Source organism: Pongo pygmaeus, chromosome 7 (genome assembly GCF_028885625.2).
Source record: "Pongo pygmaeus isolate AG05252 chromosome 7, NHGRI_mPonPyg2-v2.0_pri, whole genome shotgun sequence".
Lineage (NCBI taxonomy): Eukaryota > Metazoa > Chordata > Mammalia > Primates > Hominidae > Pongo > Pongo pygmaeus.
In genome coordinates, this window is record NC_072380.2 from 40450022 (window position 1) to 40467055 (window position 17034).

Genomic DNA, 17034 nt, shown 5'->3' on the forward strand with positions numbered 1-17034 from the left:
TGGGTGAGACCTAATCCAGTAAGATGCATATCTTTATAAAAAGAGATGAGGACATAGACACACATAGAGAGAAGGTTAAGTGAGGACAAAGGGAGAAGATGGCCACCTGCAAGCTGAGGAGAGAGAGGGCAGAAGAAATCAAACCTGGCACCACGTTGGTCTTGAACTACACTCCACAATTGTGAGAACATGAGTTGATGTTGTTCAAACCATCCAAACTATGGTAGTTTGTCGTGGCAGCCCAGCAAACAAATACAGCATCCTGGACTCAAAGTCATTTTACAAAACTGAGTCAGCCCATCACCTTCCTCTAAGAGTAATTCCTCTTTCCCGAGACTAAAATTGCAAACTCTTACTCAGCATCTGTTGTGGATTTATTAGGTGTCAAGCACTGGGGGTACTCCCTGCCCTCATAAATCTCCCATTCCACTACAGCCCCCCTCAGCTTATACCTCTCACTGACACTTCCATTATCTCTACCTCCCTGACTGCAAACCGTTCAGTCCTTTGCTATTTGCCCATCTTTCACCTTTCGTTTCTACTCAGTCATAGATTTCCAATGAGTGTTTCACGGCATTCTTACTGCATTTTGTGAGACTGACACGCCTTCCCTGAATTACTGGTGTAGTCTCCTAATGGGTTTCTCCTTTTCCCGGTCTTTGCCTTCACTTATCTCCTATCCTTTCTGTATACCAAATATTCTGCAAACATAACTTTCACCACGTTACTCACCCTCCTTTCTCAAGAACCTCTCTTACAGGAAACGTAAAGATAAACATGTGTCAGCCTGAGTCACTTAGGAGTGATTTTTATGTTTGATGTTTCAACATAGGCAGGGCTTCACCTGTAGATGAGTATCTGAGGTCTCTCACTGATGAATGTCATATCTTTCCATACAGTCTTCATCACATTGGCTTCTTGGGCTAGCAAGGAGTGTTCACATTTTGAGTTAGGTAAATGTTTGAACTGTTCGTTGCTTTGACAACTGCACTTTTTCTCTGTAAGTTTTCTAAAGTTGCATATATAATCATGATCAATCCAGATCCTAGAAATAATTTAAGTCATGTGGGGTATGAGTCCACCATTGTAAATTTCACTGCCTTAAACTTCTTTTATATATTAAAATTATTTCTAAATTAATTTTACTTCTAACTTAAATGTCTCCCTTGAGAGGCACTGTAGTGTAGTAGATGAAAACACAGACTCTGAATCTGGAATTTCTGTTTTCAAATACTGGTACTGACACCTAGTAAGCTGGATTACTTGGGTGAGCTGTAAACTTTCTGTCCCCAGTTTCTGATTACAATGATACTTATCACCTAGGGTTGATATGAGAATAAAATGAGTTAATAAATGTACGGTGCATATATCAATTCATATAATAATATAAATGTATGCTCTTAAGAGAATATAAATACAGAAGCCCTATCTCACCTGCCCTCTCGAATTATGCACTAGGAACCACAAGTCTCATTTGTTAGCTCCACCATTTGCATTTTTTTTCAAAGCTCAGCCTTCACCAGACCCCTCCAATGACATCACAATAAAGAAAGAGGCTTGGCACACTCAAACACACCAATTCAGTGGTGATGTAAAAATGCTGAAAAAGAGTGTAAATAACTTTTCAGAAGATTGGCATGGGGTTTATGGTGTTGCATGTGAATCGGTGAATGCTAAAATGAACCCATGCTAACATGAAGACCAAGCTAGTGCTTGGTGTAGATGAGGAAGATCACAAAAATGCTGTTTCTCCTGCTTCGGGAAATGCTGACCTCCTTCAGATCAACACGAAAGATCAGGGGCCAGATCTGTCCTTTCCATCAGACAGAATTCCTTATTTCTGACCTAATCTATGTGCTACAGGCTAGAGTGAAAATATCTCCTTCTCTCTTCCCCGTCCCTCTTTCTCAATTAATTTCCCAAAACCTGTATGTAAATTGACCTTCACAAAAGTAAAAAGGAGAATGACCCAGTGTAACTTACTGTTTTGTCATTTCCTCCAGGTTTTCTTTCTTTTTTCCTATTTGTTTTTCCACTGATCAATTTTTCTATCCACGAAATTAGAAATCAAAATTCCATGACCTCTAAAATGCTGTCTACATATTATAATCTGTTGCCATGAGCTTGACACTTGTCAGGAGTTACAAAGAATATTAAAATTCCCCCTTTCTGGGAATATTCGGTCTAAGTTGGAAAGATAAACAATACAATTAAAACAATACATTGTATTTTTTTTTTAAACCAAGGAATGTATTTTGCTGTGAATGGCAAATAACATAAGAGAAACTGTAAATGTGGTAGAGAGGAAACAATGATCACTAAGATATTTGGGGATTCTGGAAGAGTTTGCCTGAGCTGAACTTTGGAAATCAGAAGCGAGGGAGAAGAAGAAGGAGAGGAAGAAACATTATAGGAGGGAAAACTGAACGAGGCATTTTGTGGGACACCTGGAGGATCAAGAGGTTGAGGACATGCCAGGGGGAATTCAGATTTCAGATAAGAGGCTTGTGGAAAAAGTTCAAAGAGGAATATTGAGACCACATTATGAGGGATTTTAAATACCAGGCTGGGAGTCTGTGCTCTGCTTTTAGGTTAATGCTTCTCAAAAATTTCCCTAAGGGTGATAGGAATATTGTCTCATTTGACTGCAAAAATTTTAAAGTTTTATCTAACAATGTATAGTGGATTATTTTTAAAGCTAAAATAATGTCCATGAATGTTGCATTCTACTGCATCTTATTTATTTTGGTTGTTCTATAATAATTATGATTTTCTTTTATCAAAACTTCCAGAAAAATCCAACATGTAGGATATGTCTTTTCTTAGAGCTTTAATTAGAGCTTTAAGTACCCCCCCCCCATTTCTAAGAATCCTTGAGGTAAGAGCATTCCAAATAAAAAGCACCAGCCTTAGGCTACAGAAAACCACTATAAATATTTTGAAAAGAGACTCTTACACTAGCTGAAGGTAAGATATATTTTTTTTTTTGAGAAAATATCTCACTCCTGTCATCCAGGCTGAAGTGCAGTGGCACGATCTTGGCTCACTGCAACCTCAACCTCCCAGGCTTAAGCAATCTTCCCATCTTAGCCTCCCAAGTAGCTGGCACTAGTAGGGGCAAGCCACCATGCTGGGCTAATTTTTGTATTTTTTGTTTTTGGAAGAACTAGGTTTTGCCATGTTGCCCAGGCTGGTCTCTAACTCCTAGGCTTAAGCAATCTGCCCAACTTGGTCTCCCAAATTGCTGGGATTACAAGTGTGAGCCACTGCACCAGGCCAGGCACACTTTAAAAAGGAAACAAGAGCTGCAGACAAATGCCAACCTATTCTGTTCTTGGGGATCTTTCCTTTTCTTAAGGTTTCCCTACACAGGACAGAGGTGAAGATCACCACAGTCATTGCTAAACATGGGCAATCTTTACCTCTTCAAATCATTGGCACATACAACAATCATTGCTAAACATGGACAATCTTTACCTCTTCAAATCATTGGCACATACATTATTTCATTTTTATTTCAGCATATTCTTCCAAGAATGGATCAGAGGCCAATAAAGGGCTACACTGGGGAATGTATTTCCCCACCTGGAAAAATATATGCATTTTGCTCCTTGAGACCACTGTTTCTTTATTAAAAAATCAAAAGTTTATTTGAGAATGATTCCATCTTGTTAAATAATAAATTTTCAGGTACAGATCACTCTGCAACAATGAGGCCTTTCTTATTTGGTGAGATACTACTACTTTCCCTTAATTTACTTGTATGAATCTGGCTAAGAACATTGCAATTGAGACTTTTCCTGTATGTTGGCTGGGCCCAGCTTCTGGGAGCGGGACAGGGATGGTTCCTTGGAAGGGTGGATGTTCTTGAGGCTGTTGGGAGGAATTAACTCTCAAAACAGGGTGTCTATGTTGCCTGTGCTTTTGATTGACAACCTTGATTTACGTTGCTTTGATGTCTAGCATATGATATCTTTTCATGATTTACAACTGGGGATATAAGGCACTACAGGGATGTTCATGTTTCTTCTTATTGCTATTTCTTTTTCATCCATGCAGTGACCCCAAACCTAGCAAATGATATAGGCTGAAACTCTGGATGTGGGCAAGAGAAGGGGGTAGGGGGAGTTGTCTTATTTGAGACACATGACCTTTGAGTTGGAAGCTTCTCTTATAAATAGATAATTATAAAAGTTGTGATTTAAATGGGGGCCCTGAAAGGCTCTCTGACCCCAAATATCTCTTTCTGCCTACCTGTCAAGAATCTGCCAAAATTAAGGCTTTCATAAGTCTCTTATTAAGGCATAAATAGTTTGGGGCATTTATGGAGGATTTGGGGAGATGATGTTGAGGTTAAAACCCAAGTCGATTTTAGCCCCGTCATGGATAGAAACTTTTAGGAGCCTAATAAATAAGAGGTCAATCTGTTGAAAGTTCCACCTAGGACAAAAATACTTTGTAATTGCTAAAAGTTATTCACCCAGCTTCAGACAAGCAGAGTAAAGACCTAGAAATTCACCAAGTGATGAAGCAATTTCTTCCATAATTACACAATAATAATGGTATTTGTTTAACAATTATTTCACTATGCAACTCTCAGCGCACTTTTTCATCTATATTACTTATTTACTTCTGTGTGTTGAGCCCAAATCTGCCAACATGTGAGTGTTCCATCCTTTGATCTCATTTTCTGGGAGGAGCACAAAAAAAAATGTGGCTTCTTTGAAAGCTCTTCATGTATTTAAAGATCACTCTCAAGCCCGCAGTCAACCTGGAGTAGGCAGATGAAGCAACTGGGGAAAAGACCTCTTGACCTACCAACAAACAGTAAGCACTTAGGGGAACAAATGAAAAACTATATGTGCATAAGGTTACTTATAGAAGTTTGAATAGAAAAAAATCACAATAACTTAGATGACCATCACTGGGAGATTGGTTAAGAAAATTACCATGTATGTTTATCATGTGATGTGATGCAACTACAGTCACATGTTGCCCAACAATAGGGCTATGTTCTGAGAAATGTATTATTGGGTGATTTTATCCTTGTGCAAACATGAGTGTACTTACGCAAACCTGCATAGTATGGCCTACTACACACCTTGGTTATAAGGTATAGCCTATTGTTCCCAAGCTACAAACCTGTACGGCATGTTTCTTTACTTAATACTATAGGTAATTGTAATACAATGGTAAGTATTTGTTTATCTAAAATACACAAATTGTCTATGTATAGGACACTTACTATGAATGGAACTTGCAGGACTGGAAGTTGCTCTGGGTGAGTGAGTGAGCGAGTGAGTGAGTGAATGTGAAGGTCTGGGACATTCCAGCACCCTACCATAGATGTTACAAACACCTGTGCTTCGGCTACACTAAATTATTTTTAAAATTTTATTTCCTCAATGATAAGTTAACTATCGGCACATATTCTCAGGGCCTCCTGGGGCTGTGTCATGGGCAAAAAAAAAAATTTAAGTAATAATAATAATAAATTAACCTTACCTTACATTTTTACTTCATGAACTTTGAAATTTCATTTAAATTTTGTAATAACACTGAGCTTAAAACATAAACACATTGCAGAGCTGTACAAAAATGTTTTCTTTCTTTATATCCTTATTTTATAAGCTTTCTATTTTAATTTTTTATTTTGATTTTTTACTTGTTAAACATTTTTGTTAAAAACTAAGATACAAACACACACATTAGCCTAGGCCTACACAAGGTCAGGATCATCAATATCACTGTCTTCCACCTCCACACCTTGTCCCACGGGAAGGTCTTTAGGGGCAATAACACACATGAAGCTGTCATCTCCTGCAATAGCAATGCCTTTTTCTGAAATCCTTTTTGAAGGACTTGCCTCAGGCTGTTTTACAGTAAACTTTTTTGCACATGGAAGGAGTGTGCTCTAACATAACAATAAAATGTATAGAACAGTAAATACATAAGCCAGTAACATAGTCATTTATTATCATTACCAAACATTACGCACTGTACATGATTATATGTGCTGGAGTTTTATACAACTGGCAGTACAAGCATCACCACAAACACATGAGTAATGCGTTGCTCTACAACCTTATAACAGCTACGTGGTAAGTATGTGACAGAAATGTTTACAGCTCTACTGTAATCTTATGGGACCACCTTCATAAATGTAATCTGTCATTGACCAAAACATCATTATGTGATGGATGATTGTATTAAAAATGAGGATGTAATGATACATTTTTGACCAGGAAAATATTCATGGCATATTGAGTAAAAGAAGCTGTTCATAAAACAGGTACATGATTCTATTTGGAAAAATTATAAACATATATATATATCCATTTTTATAAATATGCAAGAAGGGATAATGAATAACTAACCTATGGTTAATATTGAATGGCATTTGGATGGTGGGATTGGAAATATTTTCTTGAATTTTTCTTCTTTATATATGTCAACAGAAACCCTTTATGATTTTTTTTCCCAAAAGCAATATAGCTATTTTCAAAATAAAACGAGAACAAATGACTGCTTAGTGCACAGTTGATATTCAGTACACATTTGTTGAACTGAAACTTGAAGGTGAAAATAAAACATTACCTAAGTCCTGTAAGAACAAAGAGAGAGACAGAGATAAAAAGAGTCGTGTGTGTGTGTGCGTGTGTGTGTGTGTGTGTGTGTGTGTGAGAGAGAGAGAGAGAGAGAGAGAGAGAGAGCTTGAAAAATAAAAGAAAAATTTGTTCAGGGTGGCCTAAAAGGAGCAATGGAAAAAAAATTAAGTAAAATGTCAAAGCTGAATTAAAAAGATAAAATTCCCAACGAGAGATAATGTGGATGGTGGAACTGAACCGCATGGGAAGTAAGCAAGAGTTTCCAAAACTCAAACTATTGCTTGAGTTTTGGAAAAACAAAAACAAAACTAAAACTTTCCCAGTTTCTGAAAGTTGACCTTTCAAAAACCCATCTTCATTTCTTCCATTCGTTATAAGGATACTGAAAAGGGTCAAAATTATATGTCGGATTTCTCCTACGTGGCTTAAGCCTAAAGTGAAGCATCTCCGTGTAGAGGAGTGGCCACTCTGGGACTAATCTGGGCACAGCACAGCCTTTCCTCCCAGTGGAATGCGTTCTTTGCCAGATTCTAGCCTCGGGCCTTTGCAGCTGGCTATGCCCCCGCCTGTTGGGTACATCATGGAAAATGAGGTCCTGTATTAGCCACACGTGGGCTGTATTTGAACAGTATGTTATGGCCTCCTGCCTGTGTGTAGGTTTTGAGAAGGTCAAGACACATCTGGTTCTAGTCTATCCTCACAGTTGGAGCAGGAAGAAAGTGGGTTCTGAAGATACTGGTTTCTGACCACTAAGGAGGGGGCTGTGAGGTTGTCTTTTATAGATTGAGTACATAAAAGCATTTTAGCATTTTTTCTTTCTCCTTTTTATTAATGAAAGCTGGTCTTTGAAACTCACATTTCAAGCCACAAGTATAAAACCCCAGACCAACCCTTGGCACTGGACTCTTTATCCAGGCTCATCACAACACCTTAAGACATGATAATACTCTATTTGGAAATACTTAGCCTCCTGACCTCAGGTCCAAAAGTCTTCCCATGCCACAACAATCTCAAGCCCCCTCCCGCCAAATAAATAAATAAGAACAAAAAACCCACTTTTTAGTTGACACTGCTAGCTCTATAACTGTAATCACATTTTCAGCCCCCCAGTTTCTCCTTGCCTCTGCTCATTTCTCACTGTGACCTGCATTCAACATCTTCATTTAGCTGCCTGTCTTCAATCTACTTTCAGCTGCTATGCTCTGACTTTCACCCTGACCACCCCATTAAATTCAGCTGCTCCATCCGAGGGGGCTTATTCTCAAATTCCACATCCATCTTTGACATCAGTGAAATGTTTGACCCTGGTATCCATCAACTTCTTGAAGCTCTTCTACTTGTTTCCATAACATTGCATCATCCTGTTTCTCCTCCTATTTCTCTTCCTTTTCCTTCACTTTGCCTTCATGACAGATTTTTCTCTTTCACTGCAGGTCTTCATAATCCCCTCTGCTCTTCTTTTTCTTTCTAATTCCCTTGGAGAATTAGCCACTATCAATATATAAATATTTTTACATAGATTGTACCATTCCACTCATACTACCCATCAAATACATCTAGCTGAATGTTGCATGTCATCAGAAACTTAACATGCCTAAATCAAACTGGTCTGCTCACCCGAACCCATATGCAGATTACAAATTCATTCCCAGTGGTCTTGCTCTGACTACCATCTTCTCAATCTTGAAGGACAGAACCTTTATGATTATATTTTATTTTTCCAGCTCCTTCTTTTATATGTCTGTATTTCCCTCAAAATCTTCCTCTTTCTTTGAAATTACCATTCAAGCGACCTCCCTGTCCATCTCTCCTTTCAGGTCACAGGTCTGTAATTTTGAAATACAGCATGTGTACAAAAGAGAGTATAAAATTCATGTGTCTAATTACAAGAGTAAACAACAAAATGAACACCAGTGAATTGACTTCCAGATTAAGGTATTGAACATTTTCAGAACAATGCTGCAGTTGTGGGTTACTCCAAAAGTTTGTCCTCTCTGCATAAGATTCAACTGGTACACTGCAGTCAGACTAATTCTCTTGAAATACTACCTGTATTGAATTATTCTATTTCTCAAGAACATATAATGATTTACTATTGGTAAGTGAAAACTGCTAAGTTTTCATTGTAGTTTTCAAGGCTGTCAAATATCCAACCCTGTCCAATTGCTTCTACTTTTTAACTTAGTAGCCCACCGCAGAAATCAAGTCAGACTATATACTCTGTGTGTTTTTGTAGACTCATCTTGGCTAGTTTCTTATATCTTTGCTGCTGAGACTCTAGAACCTTTTGCCTAAGCATCTTTGATAATAGGATGGGACTTAGTCCAAGTAGAGAACATCTCTCTCATGATTTTTTCAGGGCTTGGGGTGGCTTTAAACTCATTAACCAGTAAGAAGGAATTTTACTTAAAAGCTGTAGAAAATAAATCTAAATAGGGAGTAAACTGATTTCATCTTACTTTTTGCCTGAAGCTTTCGTGTATAAATCACGACAGAAATTTCATATGAATAAAGCATTTCCTTCCTCGCATCTGAATTTACATTGACTTTAAAATGAAACTAACCACAATAATGTGAGTTGTTGGAGGAAAAAAAAATCTAATTCAAAAGCTGTTTAATAATAATGTCTTTACTTACTTATTTTCTCAGTAGGGAATGAGTATCACAAACACTTTTCTGTCTTTATCCCTGAAACTAATCTCCATTGCTAGGTCAATCTCAAGGGGACTCTGTGCACATATGTACTAGGGAAGTTTCTGTTTAGAAACCAGATATAACGCCAAACTTCATCCTGCTTTGGTTTTTATAAGCATCCCACGTTGTTGTGATAACTGAGATAAACTGAATTTTTTCTTTGCTTTTGAAAGCCAGAATGACAAAAATATGGTAAATATTTTAAAGCTAGATTTTAAGGTTGTTTCCCAAGCTGGCAAGAGTTTTGATGTTGCATCAACTGCACTTTAACATTTCCTGTAAGTGATTAAAGACTCTTTTTAGAAGATAATAATTACTCATTAAAACCACTCTTGGTTCACAAATTGATTTGAGATGGCAAGCAAGGATTTTTTTGCAAAATGAGGCTCAATAATCTGGGCAGTCTTTCACAACTTTTGTTCTGATTAAATTGTCCCATAAAATATTGACAGCTAGCGTGTACCACTTTCCTACATCCCTGCAAATATCTGAAACAAAAGATGATGAGTTCTGCCTCACAATCCTAATATGAAATTAAATAAGAGATGAAATAGTATGTAAAACATATTGAACACTGTATTGACAGAATCCCGTGTGACATTGTTCACCATGCCTACCATCATTCACTCTTCCCCTTCCCCATTCATTTTATTTTGAAATACATCTTAAGTACAGAAGAGTGTATAAAATCTTTGTGTATAATCACAAGAGTAAACAATAAAATGAATATCTGTACCTTGACTGCCAGATTAAGGTATTGACCATTTGCAGAACCTAAGAAATCCCCTGAGTGTACTTCCCTTTCATTGTTCTCTTCTTGGGCTGGGATGTGAAACCTCAGGATGCACTTGCTTCCTCAGGCCCCTTCTGCGTAAGAGTATATCTGGAAACGGCCTGATAAACCTCTTATTGGCATTCCCACCTAACATCTACCTCTCTTTGTGTGCTGGCTTTTTCTCCAAGTGCTCAGACCACAGTTGTGCCACATTCCACCTTCTAGACATCCAATCCCACCTATTTTGCATCTATATCAGTCAGGGTTCCAGCAAGAAATAGACAGCACATTCACATTTTGAGGATAATTTTTAATAGAAATCTTTTGTTTGTTTGTTTTAGAGGTCTGAACAGAATTTAGGGAAATCAATAGAAAAATCATGTATTATCCCTGGGCTAGCAGTGGAGGAGAACTCATACCATCCTGCTATGAAAGGGGCAAAGAATACAGTGACTTCTGGCCGGGCGAGGTGGCTTACACCTGTAATCCCAATACTTTGGGAGGCCGAGGTGGGCAGATCATGAGGTCAGGAGATCGAGACCATCCTGGCTAACACAGTGAAACCCCGTCTCTACTAAAAATACAAAAAAAAATTAGCCGGGCGTGGTGGCGGGTGCCTGTAGTCCCAGCTACTCAGGAGGCTGAGGCAGAAGAATGGCATGAACCTGGGAGGTGGAGCTTGCAGTGAGTCGAGATCCCGTGACTGCACTCCAGATTGGGCAACAGAGCGAGACTCTGTCTCAAAAAAAAAAAAAAAAAAAAAATAGAGTGGCTTCCGCAGCCCAGACCTGAGGAGCACGGCAGAGCCTGAAATGACTCATAGCCTTTTGGAGAGACACAGTCTTGCTGGCAGGGAAAGACTCATGGGGTGCTTTGATCTCTTGATGCCTACACCTTACCCCAGTGAGAGTCCAAATGAAAGAGAGAGGGCAAGGAAAGCCTTGCATGCAGCCATAGACCAGCCTCCTGGGCCATTAAGCAGGTGTGTATGAGTGGGGAATAAATCTGGAGGAGTCCATGGAAGCCATCCATCACAGCTTCTAAGGCATCAGTAACAGAGGAGCTTCAGAAAACATCCCTAGCCCTAGTGTCTTCAAAAGGAAGGGAGACTGGCTGATCCATCTCACTTATTTTCCTATGTTGTTTGTTTTAATTTAATATCTGATTCCCACCTCTCTTGGGATCCTCCAAAGACCCCTCTGCTCCTGCAACCTGATCCTCTGAATACAAAACTGCTACATGACATCTTTTAACATATGTCTGGCCAGAGAGTACCCATCTTTTAAGGCCCATATCAGATTATATTATTTTCTGGGGAACTTTGTTAATGACATATTCCCAGAAATGTCTTTTACTCTCAACTCTTCCTGCACCCATAATCCAAATCCATGTTCTCCAAACTTTTTGATCACAGAGCTTCTGAAGAAAAAAAAAATTAAGCATAGTTTTCTGGACTACGTTTAGTTATATGTTTATAAATTATATGCATGTGAAGTTCTAATATATACATTATTTTAAAGGACACATAATTTGACATTGAAATAATAAATTAATATGAATAAAAGTTCAAGCTCTTTTTTTCACTCACCTCAATCAGTTTCCCCAACTTTGGTGACCTGATCTTCCTCCATCTCTAGTGCTTATTTCTATTCTTTCGTGGTTATGATTTTTTGAGCTTCCTTCACAATGCAAAGTTCTAGACTATTATAATCCTGTTTTTATAAAAATGAAGTGGTATATAGAAGTATCAATATGTGGTAAGGGTGGTAAGTTTGTGTGTGTGTGTGTGTTTGAAACTTTTTTGTCACTTGTGTGGGGGAATGTGTGTGTGTGCCTGTGTTCACCTGTCCTTGTGTGGGGAGTATGTGTGTACCTGTGTTCACTTGTCCTTGTGTGGGGGGTATGTTTGTGTGTGCCTGCGTTCACCTGTCCTTGTGTGGGGGAATGTGTGTGTGCCTGTGTTCACCTGCCCTTTTGTGGGATGTGTGTGTGTGCCTGTGTTCAACTGTCCTTGTGTGGGGGGTATGTGTGTGTGTGCCTGCGTTCACCTGTCCTTGAGTGGGGTGTGCGTGTGTGTGCCTGTGTTCACCTGTACTTGTGTGTGTATGTGTGTGTGTTTGTATGTGTGCATGTGTGCCTGCTTTCACCTGTACTTGTGTACTGTGTTGCTACATAAAATGGGCTTATTTGTGTGAGTATTGTTTTAAAATCTGGAGAAATGCTGCCCTGGACAATGTCTGTGAAAACTCTGCACTCAAAGTTTAGAAAGAATAATGGAAAAGGTGTCTTTTCTGCTACTGCTATACAGTCAGCTTCAGGCTAGTAGTGAGAGTCCATGCTCTTCTTTAGTAAGCATCCAAGGCCTCCTAAAATTTTGGACTCCATTTTATTCCATTCAAAATGTTTATTTCCTCATGTCTATTTAGTTTAGAGGCATGCCACATAGGACTAAGATGATATGCAAAATAAATCCCCATTAACTGACTAAAGTGTGACCATGTGTGAACATACTTTCTTTCCAAAAAAAGAATCTCAAAATGTTGATGATGAAAGGCTATTAATTTCCTTCTTAGATTAAAGATCTTTCTATCCACCCTGCCTCTAATTTCTTTTGGGAAAATAACATTTGTCGTTTTCTCTGACTCTAAAGGTTATTTGCGTTTCACATAAGAAATAGAAAAAGAATAAAGAAGAAACAAAGAAATTAAATGTATTTCCATACCTAGAGATACCTGGTATTAAAATTTTAGCTTATGCTTCCAGTAATTTTTTAATGTATAACATCTTTTATACCTACTAGGAATCATACTTCATTTTTGAAATCTTCCTTTTGTTCTTAATATATCATGAAGATATTTCCATAGGCTAATTGTACTTGGAGAAGATGATGTTGATCACTGTATAATAAGTATTTCATCATAAAGCTGTCTTATAATTTAAGAATTTTCATGTAGTTAGAAGGTTACATTGTTTCCAGTTTTCACTGCAATGAACACCCATTTTCAACAGCATCTTTGCGTATCTCTTATGTAATATAAATTCTTCAAAGTAAAATTTCTGTTTCAAAAATATAAAACTTAGAAAAACTACTCAAGTTTATTATCATACTGCTGTCCAATGGTTACTATAAGGAAAGAAGGAGCTAAAGAATAGAGTGGTTTCTGCAGCCCAGAACTGAAGAGCATGCTGCAGCTTGAAATGGCTCATGCCTTTTGCAGAGACACAGTCTTGCTGGCAGGGAGAAACTCATGGGGTATCCTGATCTCTTGATGCCTACTCCTCACCCCAGTGAGAGTCCAAATGAAAGAGAGAAGGCAAGGGAAGCTTTTCATGCAGTCATGGACCAGCCTCCTGGGACATTAAATGAAGATTGCATCATTTTTATATACTTGTCAATTGGGTAAATAAAAATTGCTAAATATTTTACCAATCACATTTATTTGATTGCTAGTGATGTTGAACACTTTTCCAAAATTTTTATTGGCTATTTGCTTTCTCCTTTTTTAAGTTGCTGTTACATGTTAATACAGGGTTAAGAAATCATGTAGGCAGATAGTAAGGGTATGGGAGTCCTACATAAGCCTTTCCTTTTTAATGAAAAGCAGCCCCAAATCATTGTCTAACAAAGAGCAGCCTGTAAAGTCAACCTGCAGACATAGACAAGCAAGCTGAGAGCTTGCAAGGTGAATGCCAGCAGGAACTAAGGACTAGACATGTTGCAGATGGCAGCTCCATCTTCCCTTCCCTTTGTCAGTCACTTGTACTGTAAGGAGCAGACAAGATGGCTGGGATCAACTGGAAAGCCCATTTGCATAATAAGATTAGGGTGGGGTGACCAGACTTCCTCGCATGCTATTTAAACATCATACCTGATCGAACCAATCTGTCAGCCCTATGTAAATCAGACACCACCTCCTCATGCTCGAATATAAAATCCAGTGCATCTGCTACTATCTGGTCCTTTCCACTTGGAGACCCCTTTCTCTATCTCCTTGTCTTCTCTTCTGCCTATTAAACTTCCACTCCTAAACTCTTCGTGTGTGTCCATGTCCTAAATTTTCCTGGCAGGCAACAATGAACCCCAGGGCATATATCCCAGACAACATGGCTGCTTCAATACCATTCACCCCTTTTTCTGTTAGATATTCATCTTTTTGTTTAACAGTTCTTTATACATTACAAATATCAATCACTTGCCCATCTTATATGTTCCTAATATGAAATCTTGGGCTTTATAGACAAGGACCTGGGTCACAAATAGGACTCACAAACTGTTCATGGTGAAATAACCAATGCTGGGAGAGAACTCTACAGAAACCGGATCTTACCAAATGATGGTCCCTTTGAGGACTCCATATTCATGCCATAAAGGCAACCAATTATGTTGCTCATGGTTGGAATTTATTTTACCTTTTCCTTTACCCAGAAATGGAAGAGTTCTGGTGCCTGTGTGTTGGTTTGCATCTGTCTCTGTCCTTAGGTTCAACCCTTCTCTGCAGTCTTTTCTGCGAGAAACAACAGAAGAAAACAATGTCTCCTGTAGTTGCCTAGTAACCAAACAGTCCCCGCTGATGGTTTATGATCCTGACACATTATATTAACAGAGTTTCCAACACCACAGAGGGACCAATTTCTCTTAAAACTTTAAGATAATCATCCCATTAAATCATGCCAATCTGACACAAGGAATCTGACAAGCAAAGTGTCTACTTAAATGTGATACAAAATAGATAACTCTGAATGCTAAAATAACTACTTCTTTTTGGGTGAAGCCACAGTTTTCTTGTAAATAATTTCTTAACAGCCTCTATCATTTATACCTTCATATAAAGTAGGTGGATTGCTTGGAAACGTAGTAAACTCATTGACTTTGGGGTTTCGTTGTTGTAGTATTCTTATTTACACAGGATCTACCATTGAGCCTTGATCAAATGACTTCATTTTTGGCCATAGTTGTCTCATATGTAAAATGTTACCAAATTGTTGAACTGTCTGAAGGAAGGAAATCAGAAGAGAAGCTTGCCTGCCTGCCTGCCTTCCTTTCTTTCTTTCTTCCTTCCTTCCTTCCTTCATTTCTTCTTCCTTCCTTCCTTTCTTTTTTTGAGACAGAGCCTTCACTCTGTCCCCAGGCTGGAGTGCAGTGGCATGATCTGGACTCACTGCAACCCCTACCTCCTGGGTTCAAGCAATTCTCCCGTCTGAACCTCCCTCGTAGCTGGGATTACAGGTGTGTGCCACACCCGACTAATTTTGCATTTTTAGTAGAGAAGGGGTTTCATCAAGTTGGCCAGGCTGGTCTTGAACTCCCGACCTCAAGTGATCTGCCCGCCCCAGGCCTCCTAAAGTGTTGGGATTACAGGCGTGAGCCATTGTGCCCGGCAAGAGAGGCTTTCTTAATTTCCCCTCTCAATGACCTGTTAATTAATCTTCCTCTTCAAACTCTGCTATTGGTGAAGCCAGTCAGTTTTCTTATGTTGCTCTTTTGCTGAGTCAGGAGCCAGCTGGAATGGGTAAGTAAACCACAAGGCTCCTACATTTCATAACTGTAGCAGAACACTTTAAATATGTTTATTTTTGTTTAAAAAGATGCAAAGCCATCACCTACCCCACTGCTATAAAGGTATAAAAATGCTAATGTAATCTTTTTAAATCTGTTATTGCTTCTCTGGGAGGAATATGAGGTAAATCAAACCTACACTGATGCAGCAAAATTCAAAGCATTTGACAGAAGTTCATTTTCCTTAGTCGCCATCAGGCAATGATAATGGTTGTAAACAGCATATGCCAGACATCTGTATCTTGTCTTTTGGAGGTTTCCAGCTTACCTTCCATGTATCTGTTCTTCTAAGAATGAAAGTTAATCTGCTTTTTCACATAAGTCATTTTTTTGATAGCTGTTGTACATAATTTGAACAGAATTTAAGTATGTATTCTTATTTGACTTAACTTAGAGAAATATGTTATAGTTAACCCTGTTACTCTTTTGCTTACAAGCCTGAAAGTTGAAAATGTGTGAAGCACTTGATGTTCTTCTTTACTTTCTTAAAGTATTTAATTTTTCCGAGTGTCAGAAATTTTATCTTCAATGGAACATATGTTCCCATCTGCCCTTTTTTTCTCATCACTAAAAAACAATGTGAACATTTATAGGAAAAACTCTCTCTGCCTCACAAAGTTATCTCTCTCCGCCTCACAAAGTTATTATGATACTCAACGGTATAATAACATTAATACAACTAGCTACATTTATTAAACTCGGTTGTATAATAAATAATTTAACTGGTCTTTGTCCCTGGTTCCTGGAAGGGAGACTCTAAATTCTCGGAATTTTCTAAATGATAAGAGTGCCTTTGTTATTCACAATGGATCTCTGGGACCACACTTATATGTCAGCACAATCTCCCAACCTCGGTGGAAGAGAGGGGACTGGAGATTGAGTCCAAAGACGTGGCCAGTGATACAACAAATTGTACTGTGTAATGAAACCTTAATAACTGTGGACCCTGAAGTTTGGTGGAGCTTCCTGGTTGGTAAACATATCAGAACACATTGTGAAATACAACAGAAAAATTAGTTCTCGAATTCAAGGGAATATAAGGTATATTAAAAGTTTGAAATAAAGCAAGCTGTATTTTTTTCTCAGCAATGAAGAGGCAATTCTTGTCTGTGTTTCCCAGGTCCTCTTTCCGGAACTGAGGCCTACCCTGTTATAGCATTGGCAATTCAAATCACGTTGGCGAGAGACACTTAATGATTATGAAATCTTTTCATCTTAAAACTCTGATGTGAGAACAAGACCCTGCAATATATAAATTATATGCAAATGATAAAGAGAACATGCAAATTGAGAACTTGGAAACTAAAAGCTCACACATAGCCCAAACATTCCCTAAATGAAGAATGAAATTTCCCTTCTAGAAACTGAGAGATGCTATATCCAAAGATTTGACCTGCTTA

The 17034-nt window shown here is 38.4% G+C and overlaps 1 long non-coding RNA gene across 2 annotated transcripts in view; it reads left to right on the top strand.

The window, feature by feature from the left end:
• The first annotated feature begins 4591 nt into the window (after window positions 1-4591).
• Window positions 4592-17034, top strand: part of LOC134740104 (uncharacterized) — a 68036-nt gene continuing 55593 nt past the window's right edge. For both annotated transcript variants that reach the window (XR_010127340.1, XR_010127339.1), the window contains exon 1: window positions 4592-4827. This is a non-coding gene — a long non-coding RNA (uncharacterized LOC134740104). The remainder of the gene's footprint in view (window positions 4828-17034) is intronic.